The 15158-nt window shown below is 34.8% G+C and overlaps 1 long non-coding RNA gene across 1 annotated transcript in view; it reads left to right on the top strand.

The window, feature by feature from the left end:
* Nucleotides 1–876: 876 nt before the first annotated feature.
* Nucleotides 877–15158, top strand: part of LOC139075601 (uncharacterized) — a 64762-nt gene continuing 50480 nt past the window's right edge. Inside the window, exons 1-2 of the long non-coding RNA XR_011526198.1 lie at nt 877–1013; nt 6378–6420. This is a non-coding gene — a long non-coding RNA (uncharacterized lncRNA). The remainder of the gene's footprint in view (nt 1014–6377; nt 6421–15158) is intronic.

Raw genomic sequence — 15158 nt, 5'->3', positions numbered from 1 at the left:
ACCCGGAGGCTCTGCTCTTCCTGATGACTGGTTTTAGGAGGAGGATTAATCTGTGTGGCCCAGGAGTCACCTCTTTGAGTTGATGGTTCTCTTTCAAGAGTGAGTGTGCAGAGTATGGCCATAGCTCCTGATGCAGACTCTCTGTCTCGATTTTGCACTAAAATACCTGGGAAGACACCAACAGAGATAAATTACTCATGGAAACACCAAGAATTTGTACTGTATTGTCAGCTGACCTGTTGCTGAAATCTAGGAAAATTTTCTCACTCTGTGCTATATACAACTAGATTGTAAAATGAAAACCCTGATTCAACTGAATGCTGACTGCTAAAGGTGGGTGAAAAGCCTTTTCAATCTCTCCACTCCTGTGCCTGGATTCAGAATAGTAATGTGCCCCAAGCACATTTTGAGTGGGTACCTTTTTCTCTGCTGTGAGCAAGTTTCTTATTGAAACAGGTATTACATCTCATTCATTGTCTTCCTTTCTGCATCCAAGCAGAGAGTATGACATTCAGGCTCGCAATTACCCTATGGTGCAAAGTTCTGAAACCCACTCCTTCCTGGTAGTAAGTTTTCCAAGACATAAGAGAAGAGGGTATACACGCACTGATTACCTAAAAGAGATGGATTGGGCTGGAGAGGAGTATGAGGACAACATTTAGGGGCAAGTGGAGTGGAAGACAAATTTGACTCTTAAGGGCTGATGCTGGTGATGACTCACCTTCCTTGTGTTTTATAGTTAAAAATACCCGTGAGTGTTAGTGAGGATCTGAGCAATGCAAAGGCTCATGCCTGCAAGCTGATGGGAAGACAGCTGGTGAACTCCTTCACAGAATCTGGCATTTCCTGGCAACATTGCGCAGCTCCCTCTCTGGCCACAGCCTTTGAACTTGAGGCCAGGCATGTCCAGAAGGTGCCAGCGTGTGCATATCTTATGACCGACCCATCCTTGTGGTGATGAGCAATGAGAAGGAGCGAGCGGATCGGGATTGAATCAGAAGGTTCTGAGGAAGGTATGAAAGGGCATCTTGTGTGGATTGAATTTCCATTTGCCTGATTACTAATTTTAGTGTAGACAAATCTCTCTCTTATTATCTTTTGTTTTAGGTTAACACTTTCCATGTTTTGTTTGAGACATTCTCACCACTCTTAAGTCATAAAGATATTTTCAGTGATTTTCTTCTAAATATTTCTAAGTTTTACATTTTACATTTAAGTTTTTAATTTAACAGGGTATATAAATCAAGGATTTGCTTTCTTTTTTTCCCACATGGAAATACAAATTTCTGAAAAATTAAAAATACATCCTATTCCAGTTGAATGGCAATGCCCCCTCTTGACATACCTTCTTTTTGTGTGTGTCTATTTTGTTTCTGGGATCTCTGTTGAGAATTTGATCAGAATTGCAGTGAAGTTATAGATCAATTTGGGTGGAATCTTTGCACTATTTAGTTTTCCTATTAGTGAATATGTCATTTATCTTTATTTACATGTGTCTTTTATAATTTTTTAAATTAAGTTTAATAAATGTTTACATAAAGATCATAATCTTTTGTTGGATTTATTCCTAAGCCCCTTATATTTTTGTTGCTATTTTAAAAATGGATCTTTTTAAAATTTACATTTTCTATTTTTTGCTGGTGTATATAAATCATTAGTTTTTATATATTTATCTTGTATCCAGAAACAAGGTTCATGTTCTCTCTTGCTAATGCTAATAATTTATCCATAGTCTCTTATTAATACTAATAGTTTGTCTATAAATTCTCCTGGGTTTTCTATGTAGACAGTCAAATGATCTGCAATAATGATATATATTTTTTTCTCTTCTCCAATGCATATGCTTGTAGTTTCTTTTTGTGTTACTGCAAACAAAGCTGAAAAGTTGTCTGTTGAAAAGAAAAGGCAGTAGTGAGTATACTTGATTTTCTCCTACTTTTTAAAAGGAATGTTTCAATATTTCACTGTTAAGAATTATGTCTCTTGAAAAGTTTTTAAGATAATCAGGATACGGAAGTTTTCTTTTATTCATAATTTGCCAAGAACTTTTTTTTATGAAGACAGGGTGTTAAATTTTTCTGAATATATTTTATGCAACTGAACTTTCCAAAGAACTTTAGTTTTCAATGTATCTCTTAAAAATAATACATGGATGGATGTTTTCAAGTCCAGTTTGATGAATTTTTGTCTCACATAAACATTGAGTATGGATTTCATATGTGTGGATTTATACCTACCATCTTATTTGAGGTTTCTGTTTGCGCTGATTTTGCCATTTCTTTTTCGCCCCCCAGTAATAGTCATATATTCCAGTTGTAGGCCCTTCTGGTTGTGCTGTGTGGGACGTTGCCTCAGCATAGCTTGATGAGTAGTGCTAGGTCTGTGCCCAGGATCCGAACCAGTGAAATCCTGGGCTGCTGAAGTAGAGTGCACGAACTTAACCAGCTGTCCACAGGGCCAGCCCCAATTTAGTTCACGTTTCTTGAAAATCTATGGTTAGTAAAGAAGTCAGTGTTTGTTTTCTCTAGTTACTTGGAGACCCAATCAAGCCAAGGCCATTTGGCTTAAGGTTTTTCAGGCCACATGTGTAGTATTAATTGTAGCACAAACCCGTGTGATTCAGGGCTCTGGTTTAAAAATTCTTTGAATTACTTTTTCTTTTTTTCTCTGTTCCATACATTCACAACTAAGATCTATGTAGCAATCCTTCTGTGGGGAGCAATTATTTTGTTTCCATTTGACCTACTGAGGATATTGCCCTTTAGCGGTCTCAGGTTTATTAGGGACTCCCTAATCCAAGCTTCCTCCAGATGTGGAGGTTCCAGGCCATGTCTACTTTTTCTTGATTTGTTGTGGCCCATTAAAACTCTAAATCTACAGTAGATATATATCCGAAAAATTTCAAGCAGGGACTTGAATAGATTTTGGAACATCAAGATTCATTGGAGCATTATTCACAATAGCCAAAGATGAAAACAACCCAAGTGTCTGTCAACACATGAACGGATAAGCAAAATGTAGTGCACGCATATAATGGAATATTATTTAGCCTTATAAAGGAACAAAGTTCTGAAACATACTACAAGATGGATGAACCTTGAAAACAGTATGCCAAGTGTAATATAAGTCAGTCACAAAAGGACGAGTACTGTATGATTCCATGTACCTGAAATATCTAGAATAGGCAAACTCATAGAAACAGAAAGTAGATTACAGGTTAGCAGGAGAAGGGACAATGGGGAATTTTTGCTTAGTGGGTACAGCTTCTGTTTGAGGTGATGGAAAAGATTTAGAAATAGTGATTATGTTTTCACAATAGTGTGGATGAAATTAATACCACCAAATTGTACACTTAAAAGTGGTTAACATCATGTTTTATGTCATATATATTTTAATCACAATTAAAATAATTTCTTAAAAAGCTGTGTTTAGGCCCATGTGTATTATCAGACGCCCTCAAAGCATTCTCTCTGACTCCAGTGCCAGCTCACCAATGGCTTCCAACATTTCTGGCATCTGACTTTTACCCTTCTATTTCTCTGCCTTGGCTATGTTTTAAAAATAATTTTTAATATTTATCTGTTTTATCTAATTTTGAGGTGCTCAGTTGAAACATTTTAGAAATAGTATTTCTACGGAGAAATTTAAGAAACAGCACATATGTCTTGGTTGAAAGCAAGGGAAGGCAGTACCTATTGTTTGCACCAGGAACTCACATCCAAATAGTGCTGGGGGTTTGCCGGCCACAACGTTCAATCTTGCCCCACAGCCCAGATCTCCCCCACGCTTGTGCCTCGTCAGAGGATTCAGGAACACAATAGCTCCAGTTGAAACCCACTCATCTTCAGCTGCCTGCTGATTATTCTGGCCATTCAGGGAGAGATTCAAAATCTGCTCTTTTGTTCCTCTGTTTTGCTCAGTAATTATATTTACTTGCACAAAAGTCTGAGTGAAGTCTAAGTCAGAGATTTGTATGGTGAAAGATGTCCCAGTCTGTTTTCTATCCCTAAATGGAAGATGAGGATTAATTCCTTTATTTCTCAAGGAAATCAGTGTGGATCCATTGGCATGCTGCTAGCAAAAGTTCCTTGATCAAATACATTTTTCACAATGTACAGACTGCCAGCAGTTGTTACAGCGCTCTGAAAAGCACATTTTCTTGACTTTAGTGTCAGTTTGTGTTGACTTTGAATTTAGAGGGGAAAAAAAAGCCATTAACCTCCAGAAATTATAGAAAAATAGTGTAGCTGTATGGTATGGCAAAGTAATGGATAAACAATTATATGCAAATGAATGCACATACTACAGGTCTCAGAGTGCAGACTCTATAACTTCTCAGATGAATCCCTTGCCATAATCTTGTTAATAGCAGAGCACATGTTGAATCCGAGCTGACCTTTTAACACCTTCGTAGTGACGTAGTAGGATTAACAAGTCAGCCCAAACTATGGCTTTTTCAGCTGTGTTCCTAGGCATAGACTGTTGTGTGAGAGCCCAAGGTGTTTTAAACAGACTGATTGCATACATTGATTGATGATTGGATTCAGAATAATTTTCTTTCCTTGGATGAGAAAAAGTGATGTTATTGACCCTGTTCATTCAATCAAAATGGTAATGCAACATAAGCATGCCTGCTTGCAGAAGCAGCAAGCCTGAGGAGAGTCTAAATTATGCAAGGTCTGCCTCTAAGCTGTGTTGATGAATACAATTGATTGACATTGCCTATTGCCCCTCCTCAACACACATGCATCCACATGCGCTCATCTTATTATAGATAAACAAGACATTGGGATTGCAGAAATTGTTTTTACTCCATATTTCACTGGGAAGATAATCATTACTATTCTTTATTTGTGGTTAATGTGCCATTATGTGTAAAAGGGAAAAAATGATTAAATGTAATGTATTATTAGAAGCACTCATAGCTTAAACTTGGTAAATAAAGTTGATTACTCAAAATATCTGTCAAGAGAGTTTTGTGTTCTCTAGATCACTTAAAATGCCTCTCTAATTACTGAATATGTCGTCGTACTCCATTTCCTCCATGTTTGACTAGCTCCTCTAGTTTTGGTTTCTTGGCCTCCCTCTCCAAGGGCAATTCAGTCCCTTATGATCTCTTCCTTAATAAACACAGAATCTAGAAGGCATGTTACTGTCTCCTTCCACAACCACCTGATTTTTGTGTTCATGTAGTGTGGGTGGAGGAGATTTGCAATAGGGTTGAATGGAGGATGGGATGAGGGCAGGATTTAAGAAATATGAAAAAGGATGGATCAGAATTTAAAGGAAAACAATGTGGTGAAAAAGTGTTACTTTTTCTGCTTGAATGCAGCTGGCTCTTGTGGGAAATGTACCTTCTTATTTCTAAGAAAATCTCTTCTTCCAGATGGATCATGTGGTTCTGGTGAGAAGACTACATTTTTAATGACCTCTCACTTTGGGGCACAGGGATGGTGACCCCACCCACACCATAATCATGTTTCTCCCGACTTTTGAATCAATTTAGAGAGTGCAAGTGTCAGACTTTCTCTGTATGGAGAATTGGAAAAGCAAATTTTGGAGGTACCAGTAGACATGGTTTCAGTTGTGTGGAAGAAGCCCATTGGAGAGAAAGAAACTGACGAACAGAGAGAAGAAGAAAAAAGAAGGAGAGGAGGAGAGAAATCCTGAGACTACACAGTTGTCTGGCCATCTCTGAGGCCCAGCATCACTCTTACTTTTCTCAAAGCTTGTCTATTTTATTGAAACTAATTTGGTTTTACATTTCTAGCACTGTCAGTCCAAAAGAAAATTTTCCCTGGAAAATGCGTTGCTAAATCAGCTCTAAAGTTTTGTCATATTGCAAGGTTTTGAGAATTTTTCTTGATCCATAAAAATCCTTTTCAATTGTTGTAAAAATTGGATTGTAAAAAAATTAATTTATGAAAATTGGGTGGCCTAAGCAGAAATGATTGTTCTTTCCTTGTACATATTCCCATTATTGCATTTCTCACACACATAATTATTTGTTAACTTCTATCTCTCCTACACATCTCTGAGCTTCTTGAAGGCAAGGTCCAGGTCTTGTATTGACTCCATACTTTTAAATCCTGGAATAATTTTAGACACAACTTAAGCTTCACAAAACATTTGTTCAGTTGGGTTTAATTAAGCACCAGTGTCTCCTCAGGATTTTGCTTTGTGCCTTGACTGAATTGCCAGGCATTTCTCTTTCTGCCCTTCCTAGGATCTTTTGCTGCTATGCCTGTTGCAGTTCCTATCTACTGTTCTGATTCCCAACCTTGGAGCTCTGACTCTCAGGAACTTCCAGGAAACCCAGATAGCTTTGTGGCTTTGAGAGGAACAGCTCCTTGACATTCTGTTGTGCTTGTTTTCAGATACAAAGCTCCAAATTTGGAAAACAACAGTAAAACTCCACAGGTAAGAAATAATGTCAATCATGATTCATTCCATTTACCTGGTTGGACACTTTGGATGGCTTATCTCAGCAGGTTTCTATTCAAAAAACGTCTGTTACTTTTTCCAAATCCCTATAATGAAGCTAGCATTCAGTTGCAACTCCCTGAAAAACCCACGATTATTAAAACCACAAGCATGTACCTCCTCCACTTTCCATTTATTTTGGAAATATAGTTAGCATGAAACATTTTCTAAGCGCCTACTACATAGTTCACATGTTTTCTCATTGAATCCCTATTTTACAAAGAGGGGAACTGGTACTCAGAGGGGTCAAGTATTTTCCCCAAGGTCCATAAGTAGTACATAGAAGAGCAGGACTTGTAAAGGAGGTGGACCTTTGTCACGTTCAAACTCTCAGAAGGACCGTAGTCCTTGCCATTCATTAGGTTCTCAATGAATGATGCTGAAGTAAGCTAACCTAGCTTCAAAAACTTCTATATTCTATATTCTTTCAGAAAGAAGTAACATGTCATTCAAATATTTTGGAGCATCTACAAAACTTTTATTTGCATGGCTTCAAATAATATTGACTGGATTTGTACATGCTAAGTTGTCATTTCAATATTGGATTTAAGTTCCAGCATTACTGATATTCTTTAAAACATCTAGCTATTTGCATTTGTGCAAGACCACATCTGGGTACTTCGTTCTGCGTCCATCAAAATGGGTTAATGGTGGGTTCGAGGATAGAAATTTCTCCTTATTCATTTTTTATAATTATATAAATCAATGATATTTATTGAGTTTATAGAGTTGTGCAACTGTCACCATGATCCAGTTATAGAAATTTCCGTCACTCTGAAAATTTCTCTTGAGCTCATTTGCTGTTATTATTATGGGATATAACATATTATGGATTATTATGGAATGATAATAACCATTGATCTGCTTTCTGTCTCTATAAAGTTACCTTTTTTAGACATTTCATATAATTGAAATCCTACGATAAGTAGTCTTTGGCATTGGGCTTCTGTCACTTAGTATAAGATTTTTAAAGTTCATACATGTTGTAGCATGTATCAATATTTCATTTGTTTATATTACTGAATAGCTGATTGTATGGATATATACTATATTTTGTCATATTATCCCTTTAGCGTTTGATGCATATTTGGATAGTTTAGTTTTTGGCCATTACAAAAAATGCTTCTATGAATATTTGTGTATAAATCACTGTGTGGGCACATTTTCATTTCTCTGTAGTAGGTTACTAAGAGTGGAATTGTTGGCTCACATGGTAAGTTTATGTTTCAGTTTAAGAAATTGTCAAATTGTTTTCGAAAAGGGCTCTACTACTTTACATTTCCGCTAGCAGTGTGTGGGGGTTCCAGTTTCTCTACAACTTGCCGAAAACTTAGTGTGATCAGACTTTTTGATTATAATCATTCTTATAAGTATGTAAAGGTATTTCATTCTGGGTTTAGTCTGATTTCCTAACGGTTAATAATGCCTAGCAAATTTTCGTGTGCTTATTTCATGCGCTTATAACTCTTTGCACATGTTTTTGTATGCATGTTTTTGTGACTTTTAGGTCTTTTCTTGTTTGTGAGTTGTGATATAGTATTATGTTATACAATAGTATGCTATATCATGTTATTAAACTATATATTATATACTATATTATATAATATATATTATGATAGAAGTCATTTATCAGATATTTATTATCCAAATATTTTCTCCCAGTCTGCTTTGCCTTTTCATTTTCTTAGTAGTGTCTTTTGAAGTAGAAATGTTTTTCATTTTAATGAAATAATATATATATATATATATATATATCTCGGGCTTTTGATTTTGTATCTAATAACTCTTTGCCTAACCCAGAGTCTTGAAATATTACACATATGTTCTCTTTGAAGAATTTTAATAATTTTAGCTGTTACATTTAGGTCGGTAGTTGATTCTGGGTGAACTTTTGATAAGCATCTAAATTCATTCTTTTGCACGTGGATATCTAATTATACCAATACTATTGGTTTAAAATATAATTGAATTGCTTTTGTCAAAAAAAAATTGGCCATAAACATAAGGGTTTATTTCTGGACTCTCAATTCAGTTTCACTGATCTATGTGCTTATGCTATGTCAATACCACACTGTCTCTCTTTACTGTTGCTTTATAGTAAATTTTGAAATTTGGTAGTTTAAGCCTTCCAAATTTATTCTTTTGCAAAATTGTTTTGGCTATTCTAGGTCTTTGAATTTCAAATTTAGCTTGCTGTTTTCTAGAAAAAAATCCTGCAGAGATTTTGAAAAGGATTTCATTATATCTATACATCAGTTTTGGGAAAAACTTCATCAATTTGGGGAAAAATATTAATCCATGAATATGGCATATGTCCTCATTTATTTAAATCTAATTTGTTCAAGTAATGTTTTATGGTATTCACTATACAAATCTTGTACATCGCATGTTAAATTTATTTCAATGTATGTTATTCTTTTTGATGCTATTTTGAGTAGAAATGTTTTCCTGATTTTATTTTCTGATTGCTCATTGCTAGTATATAGAATTAAATTGATTTTAAGTATTATTTTTGTATCTTATGACCTTGTTAAACTCATTTATTCATTCTAGTAAATTTTGTGTGGGGAGGAGAAAGGGCATTCCTTAGGATTCTTTACACATAGGATTATGGTATCTGCAAATTTTATTTCTTCAGATTTGAATTCTTTTCATTTCTTCCCCCTCCCATACTCCTCCTGCTACTTCTCCTTGCCTTAATGTATCAGCTAAAGTTGCCAGTAAAATGTTGAATAGAAATGAAGAGAACAGATTAGAACGTGTTTCTCTTTTTCCTCATCTTTAGGGTAAAGCCTTGGGTCTTTCATCATTAAGTGTGATGTTAGATGTAAGTTCTTTGATGTTTTTCTTAAGGAAGACCTCATTTATTCCTAGTTCGTAGTGAAGTTTTATTATAAAAGATGTTGAATTTTTTTCACAAGGTCTTTGCATTGATTGGGATTACCATGTGAATTTTGTCCTTTCTTTCATTAATATGGTGCATTACACTAGTTGATTTTCAGATATTTAGCCAAACTTCCATTCCTGGTATAAATTCCACTTGGCCATGATGTATAATCCTTATATGTTGCTGAATTCAGCGTGCTATAATTTTATTAAAGATTTATACATCTCTATTCATGATAGCTATTGGTCTATAGAATTCTTTTCTTGATGTCTTTGTAAGTTTTTGTTGTCATAGTAATACTGGCCTTAAACAATGAGTTGGGAAATATTCCCTTCAATTTTCTGGAAGAGCTTGTCGAGGAATGGTATTATTTCTTTAAACATTTGGTATAATTTATCAGTGACGCAGCCACTTGTGCCTAAATTTTCTCTGAGAATATTTTTGATTAACAATTCAATTTCCTTTCATGGTGTAGATCTATTCAGCTTCTTCTTTTTCTGAGTTAATTTTGGTAATCTGTATCTTTCTAGCAATTTGTCTGTATAGTCTGACTTGTCTAATTTGTTGGCGGTTAGTTAAACTACTATTTCCTCATAAACCTTTTAATTTCTGTAGAGAAGGTAGTGATGCCCCTTTTTCATTATTGATTTTGGTAATTTGTTACTTTTGTTTTATTTTCTTAATCAGGCTAGCTAAGGGTTTATCAAATTTATTTATGTTTTGAAAGAATCAGCTTTGGTTTTGTTGATTTTCTCTATTGTGTTTCTGTTGTTTTATTTCGTTGATTTCCTCTAATATTTATTATTTTCTTCCTTCTTGCTTTGAGTTTCATTTGCTTTTTTCTTTATAATTTGCTAAGGTTGAAACTTAGAAGATTAATTTGAGACCTTTTTTTCTTTTCTAATATGTACATTTAAAGATTCAGAACCTCTAAGAATTAAGCTGCATCCTGTAAATTTTGAAATGACATGTTCATAGTTTCAATGGCTCAAACTATTTTATGATTTCTCCTTTGCCCCCTGAGTTATTTAAAGTGTGTTTTTAATGTCCATATATTGAGGTTATCTCAGATTTGTTTCTGTCGTGGATTTCCAATTTAGAGCAGTCAGAGACTATACTTAGTATATTTGCAATTGTTTAAACTTTTTGACAATTGTTTTAACACTCAGCAAGTGGTCTATCCTGGAGAATGTTTTATGTGTGCTCGTGCTTGAAAAGTGTGCATTCTGCAGATATTGGTTGAAGTGTTCTATTGTTGTTGATTAGAGCAAGTTGTTTGATAGTGTTATTCCATTCTTCTATGTCCTTGCTGATTTCTTTCTAGTTTTTCTATCAGTTTTCATGCATAGGCTATTGAAATATTTAACTATTGTTATTAAATTGTTATTTCTCCTTTCAATGTACTTTGGAGCTTGATTGTTAGGCGTATGTGTATCTATAATATTTATATATCCTTGATGATGTTTTTATTGTTATGAAATGTTTGTCTTTGTTTCCAGTAATATTTCTTGTCTTAAAGTTGCTTTTGTGTGATATGAATATAGAAACTCCAGCTCTTTTATGGTCACTATTTTAAAATTATATATTTTATTTTTCATTATTTTATTTTCAACATATTTATGTCTTTAAATCTACTGTGTGTCTCTTGTAGACAGCATTTACTGGGGTTTGGTTTTTAACCCAGTCTGACAATCTATGTTATTTGAGTGGGGTTGTATAGACTACTCACATTTAATGTAATTATTGGTATGTTTGGCTTTACCTCTACCATTTTGATATTTGTTCTGTTTTGTTCCTCTTTTCCTCCTTTACTGTCTTTTTTAGGTCAATATCTTACAAGTGCCATTTTAAATCCTATGTTGATTTTTCTTACTATATATTTTATTTTCTTAGCAGTTGCTTTCAGAATTAAAATATGTGTCTTATCTCCCAATCTACTTCAAAATAATACTAACTTAATTACAGTGAAATGTGGACTCTTTGCTTCAGTATATCTTCTTTTGTCCCTCCTTAGTGCTAAGATTTTTTATATATGTTATATCTATATATTGTAAACAGAAAAAACAATTATATTTTTTGCCTTATTCAGTCTTATATCTTTTAAAAATTTAAGAGAAAAAATGATAAAATACACATTTATAGAGTTTTGTTATTTACCCAATCATTTACCATTTTAGTGCTCTTCATTTCTGCTTTTGGAGTTGAGCTTCCTTCTGGTGTCAATTCCTTTCAGCTTGAGAGATTTCCTTTTGTGTTTTTGGTAATTTAGGTCTGCTAGGGATGAATTTTTCTCAGTCTTTCTGTATCTGCAAATATCTTTATTTCAGCTTCATATTTGACAAGCAATTGTGCTGATGTAGAATATGTACTTGACATATTTGTTCCCTTTCAGCACTTTGAATATGCCCTTTATTTCAATGTCTTCTGCATACATTTCTTTGAGGAGAAGTCAGCTGTTAATCCTTTCATTGTTCCTCTGTATGTGATGAGTTGTTTCTCTTGCTGCTTTCAAGATTTCTTTGTCTTTGTCTTTCAGTAATTTGACAATGGCGTGTCAAGGTATGACTCTTTTTGTGTTTAGCCTGCTTGAGTTTTGTTGAGCTTCTGAGATTTGTGGATTAATAATGACTTTCATCAAATTAAGGCTATTTTTGCCATTATTTTGTCAATTTTTTAGCTCCATCTCTCTCTGTGCTCCTTCTGTGACTCCCATAACACATCTATTGGTTATCTTCATATTTTTTCATATATCTCTGAGACTCTTCATTTTTCTCAATCATTTTTTCCCTCTTCTTCAGATTGGATAATTTCTATTGATCTATGTTCATGCTCACTGATTCTTTCCTATGCCCTATCAAATATAGTGCTGAGCTCCTCTAATGAATTTTAAATTTTAGTTATTGGTTTTTTCAATTCCAAAATTTTCATTGCTTTTAAATTCCTATTTTTTGTTGTTATTGAGATTCTCCATTTGTTGATCCGTTGACATACTTTCCTTTAATTCTTTAAACATGGTTTCCTGTTGTTCTTTGAACAAATTTATTATAGTTCCTTGAACATTTTTGTCCGCTACATCTGACATCTGGAGACACAGATAAATTATCTATCAAAAGATTTTTTTTAATTCAGTATGGGTCATGCTTCTTTTTTCTTTGCACATGTCATAATATTTTGTTGAATACTGAACATTTTAGATGCTATATTGTAGCAACTCTGGGTTCTGATCCATCATTCCCCTTGAGGATTGTTGCTATTGTTTTTGTTTGTTTATATGTTAATAAACATAACTTGCCTAGACTAAATCTGTGAAATCTCTCTCCTCTACAATGTGGAGTCATTGATGTCTCTGATCAGTTTTATTTTTTCTGTTTTAGTTTTAAATTCATATTCCTAGGTGTTGACCTGTATCTTCAAAGACAGAGATTTTAAGAGGTTGTGCCCAAATGCCACAAACCAATAAGTCTTCCATTTTTTGCTGATGGATCTGTGTGTGGGTTGGGACCACATTCATAATTTAGCCAGATTTCAATGCTCCCATGCTTCAATTTTCTGATAGTCCCTCTCATGTCTCCTCTGAGTTTGCACTTATGTTCCATCAGCTAGGGATATGTCAGTAGCTTGCACTCACTTTAGACTATGCTGCATATGCACATGGCCTTGGGTCATTCCAGCATATGTGGAGAAATTATCAAGCCTCACGTGGCCACCTAATCTTCTAGAAATCCCTGTTAACATCCCCAGCTAGTTTGTAAGTCCACAGTGACAACACTCCAAATTACGTGATCTTTAAAACCCCTTGCAGTGGCAGTGAGGCTGCTGGTTTTCACAGCCTGCTCCACCCTGGTTGACCTTTCACAATGGGGAACCAGGGATGGGAGCAGTTCTAGGCAAGAACATTACAGATTCCCATTGTTTCCATTTGCTATTCAATAGTTCTCATAAACAAATATTTTGGGTTTTTTCCTATGCTTTTGGTCAACTTCCAGAGTGCTAAACTGTTTTGACAGTTTTGTACACCTTTGTAGTCACTTGTTGGGGAGGGGACTTGTTGATTTCCTTATGCCATCATGCTAGACTTCTATACACGTTTCGTTTTTTGGTGCCTAACACAGTTCCTGGCTCATAGTGGACTCTTAAAGTTTGTTGAATTAGTAAATTAACTAAGGGAATAAGAAAAAGAATGTTGTCTCATGCAGCTCAGGGATTCCCAAATGTAAGTTGATGGCTTTGCTGTTTTTTGTGAGAGTGTACAAGAGATATAATCTGGAGATAATTGGTCTTCAACTCAGAATGATTAACTAACAAGACTTATGGTCCCTAGAGATAAAGTGGAACAAGTTGTATATACATGCCAATTTCTGACAGTTTCTAGACACATCTATAGACCTCATGTTGCTTAAGACAGACTCTAGCTGTTACACAAAGTAAGGGAATTGTGTTTAATGATTTAAGCAGCATTTTAATTTTGATTTCAGTTCCCAGTGCTATTTGTTGGTTGAAGAAGGATTACTAATTCAAGATGTTTATAGAATATCCAAGTTGCTTATTTCATACCAATAACTCAAACCCAGCCAGACCATTTTTATATGTTTATGTTATGTCTCTGAACAAGAAAGAATATTTAAATAAATAGTTGGCCTCCTAAAAAGTCAAATAAGTGAAATAAAAACAGTTATACTTGGGGTTAGCTTACCCATACTGCTAGTTTAAGTTTTAGAATTTTTTTTTCAAAACAAAAATGCTTAAGATTTGCAAAAAAAACTATGTAACAGAAGCTGAGTTACCAGTTTCAGAAGCTGTCACTAAAATTGTCTTCATAGCCATTTAACCATAGTTATCCTTCCCACATTTCCAGCTTTTGAGAGAACATAAAATCCAAGCACTGTCAGTGGTTCATTTATACCACCATATGGCATGATTCTGCTCTCTTTCCAAACTCTTCCAGCCTCTGGTGTTAGTCAGACTCCAAATATCTCCTCCCATACTTAAATCCCTACATACACACATACACACACACACACACACACACGCACACACACACACACATTTCTATTGACTGCTGCATTCACTTTTTCCCTCTAGGATAAGTGCAGTTGGGTAAGGTCACTCCATATTCAAGTCTTCCCTGTATAACCAGCTGGTGAAGCTGGCTTCCAAGACTCACCACCAGAGTTGATTGAGATAAGCTCCAAAGTCAGCTTTATAACTTTGGATGCCTCCAGTATAGTGATAGTGTCCCTATCGCTAGACTTTCTCAAACAAATATTGGACAAATAGTCATTCATGTTGTGGCTGCTCATCAAACATTTAGCTAAACTGCTCCATGAGCAATCCAATCTGACAATGAAGTTAAATAGAGTAAGGATATCTGGATTAATGATCAATTCAATGTGACAACCAATGCAAATAATGTAAGAGTATTTAGATCAATTAAAATAACATGGACTAAGAAACCTCATAGACTTAAATAAGGCAGAGAAAATGCCTTGATATCCCATAGAATAGGGCCTTCCTGTTTATTTTTTTCATTTGGATAGATCCAATAGAATTTTAATGAAAATAAGAGACCTTTTGATGTCAATTCAAAAATAGATTCAAGAACCAAATGATATAGTTCCTGTTGTTCACACAGACATCATTCTAGGAACTCTACAGGGGATTATAAATGGAAGGCCCCCCTGAAGTCCCCTTATTCCTTGTCTTTTGGTTTCTGTGTTTATCTCCATCATAACTCTTATCATACACATTGTAATAGGTTTTTGCATCAATTTACTCCTTTTCTAGACAA

This window comes from Equus przewalskii, chromosome 14 (assembly GCF_037783145.1).
Source record: "Equus przewalskii isolate Varuska chromosome 14, EquPr2, whole genome shotgun sequence".
NCBI classification, from domain to species: domain Eukaryota; kingdom Metazoa; phylum Chordata; class Mammalia; order Perissodactyla; family Equidae; genus Equus; species Equus przewalskii.
The sequence above is the reverse complement of the archived record's forward strand: the minus strand, read 5'-3'. Positions and strand labels throughout refer to the sequence as shown.